Source organism: Echinops telfairi, unplaced genomic scaffold (assembly GCF_000313985.2).
Source record: "Echinops telfairi isolate 266 unplaced genomic scaffold, ASM31398v2 ScPeMD7_5;HRSCAF=22, whole genome shotgun sequence".
Classification (NCBI taxonomy): domain Eukaryota; kingdom Metazoa; phylum Chordata; class Mammalia; order Afrosoricida; family Tenrecidae; genus Echinops; species Echinops telfairi.
The window spans coordinates 36,248,238-36,250,490 of NW_022103901.1; the positions used below are offsets into that span (position 1 = coordinate 36,248,238).

At 50.4% G+C, this 2,253-nt stretch overlaps 1 protein-coding gene across 1 annotated transcript in view; it reads left to right on the forward strand.

Moving 5' to 3' along the window:
• Positions 1-2,253, forward strand: part of RBFOX1 (RNA binding fox-1 homolog 1) — a 1,294,183-nt gene that overhangs the window by 1,286,347 nt on the left and 5,583 nt on the right. The window lies entirely within an intron of this gene.

Consider the following 2,253-nt stretch of genomic DNA (forward strand, 5'->3'; position numbering starts at 1 on the left):
AAACACTCCGAAGATGGCAGGGCACCCATGAAGCCAAGGCTCTTCCAATGTGCCATCCTTGGGCGTGCAGACCCCAGTGGGGTAAATGGGTCACATGCCCAGCTGCTTATCACAAGGTTGGAGATTCTACTTAAAAAAAGGAACAAAATGAAAGCCATTGAAAACGCTGTGGAACAGAGGTCTACTCTGATACCATGGGGTCTCTGTGAGTTGAAATGAACTGCATGGCCAACTGTAGTTGGGCCAGTGTGAATGGTGAATGCGGGAGATTAAAAGATCACATCTGCCCAGGGGCACCTTGGAAGAAAAGCCTGGTAATCTAATTCTAAAAACAAGAATAGTAAACACACGTGCGCGCGCACACACACACAGAGGTTCCTGAGTCGGAACCAGTTCCACAGCAGCTGATTCACCACTGATCACACTTGAACCAGCAGGTTCAGCAGCACCCATTTGTGGGAAATGCAAATTCTCAGCCTCCTTCTCTTCCCTCCCCATCCAGAACTATTGATTCTGGTCCTCTGGGCTTGGAGTGCCACCCTCAGCCTTTCCACCAGCCCTCCCTCCGATTCTGATTCCAGCTCGTTTGACCACAAGCTGCCTGCTGCAGTCGTTAAAAGTGAGGTGTGTGGCGCCCCACTGTCTGGGCTGGAATCCCAGCTAAGGCAACACAGAGCTCTTTTAGCTTCATCTAGACTCTGCCAGCCGATAATAACATGATCTATCTCTCCAAGGCATTAGGGGGATTAAATGCACTAATGAGCATAGAAAGCCTGAACTCAGGACTGACATATACTAATTGCTTTATAACTGTGAGTCCTAGTGGTCATTGCGTGTGTGCTACTGCTAGTAACTACGGAGAGAACCTCCGGCCGCTCCACAGGAGAAAGATGAGGCTCTCAACTCCCATCAAGAACCACAGTCTCAGAAACCCACAGGTGCAGTTCTACCCTGCCCTGTAGGGTCACTGTGAGTCGGCGTCAGCTGGATGGCATGGAATTGGGGTTTTTACTCCATTCCAGCCATGCGAAAGCCACTGAGTTTGCAGTGGGCATTTCATTTTGGGACACTGGTCTACCATTTGACTGCCTCCATTTCGCACGGTAAACCAAGATGATCAGGTGGGACCCTCACTTTTCACTCACCCTCTCACCTGTTCCTGGCCCAAGATGTCCGAAGTCCCCCTTGGTACAAACAAGCAGTGCATATTGGGGTGCTCTGTTATGCTGGGGGCCATCAATTAGTCGTGGTACCCCAGGTGGCCGGGCAGAACTGCCCCAGAGGGACTTCCAGGTCAGCATCTTCTAGGACCAGGTCTTTGCAACTTGTGGGTGAGTTTGAACGCTGTGGTTTGAGACCACCCCCTCCCCGCCCTGCTACTGAGTCACTTCTGACTCATAGTGATCCCATAGGTCAGGGTAGAACAGCCCCTTAATAACAGGCCTTTCATCTTTTTTCTCCGCAACCGCTGGTGCAGCCCAGTGGCACCTAGAATGCTTTCTTTCCTCTCTCCGCTGTGTGTCTCTTGCCCTGAAGACTCCCTCCCTGAAAGTTCTCTTGTGCACAGCTTAGAGGGGCAGACAGGCTCCATGCCCGAGCCTCACACAGACTCTGCCTCTTGCTTCATCTTCCGCATTCCTTCGCCCTAATCTTTGTGAACCAGTGTCCATCGTCCACTCACAGTGCCCGTGATCTCACCCTCTGCCAGGCCAATAACAGCTGAAATTTCACACCTACATGCATTGCTTTGTAACTATGCCCTGCCCCCGCCCCCATCTCTCTGATCCATCTGTGACGACAGGTTCTTGAGTGGATTTGCCCATCCTCAGATCCATGCCTTGGCCTGGTGGTTGGGCTAGAGGAAGTTACTGTGAGCTTTACACCTGGTTGGCTTTCGTCCAGACTGCTGGACACACTGTCCCAATTCCGAGTGCTGGGGTTGAAGCTTACTTCCCTCCTGCTCAAACGCATTGCCTTCCAGTCAACACCAACTCATAGCAACCCGCTCAGGGGTAGGTAGATCTGTCCCCTGTGGGTAGGCAAGGTGTAACACTTTACAGGAGTAGAAAACTCATCTTTTAAAAAAATCCAAATCCGTTTCATTGGCACATTGTCCATACATATAATTCAATAGTTCAATCATATCAAGAAGAGTTGTATGGTCATCACCACAATCAGGTTTAGAACATTTTCTTCATGTGTTTACTCATATTATTAGCTCCCTATTTCCCTCCAGCTGCCCGCCATATCTCC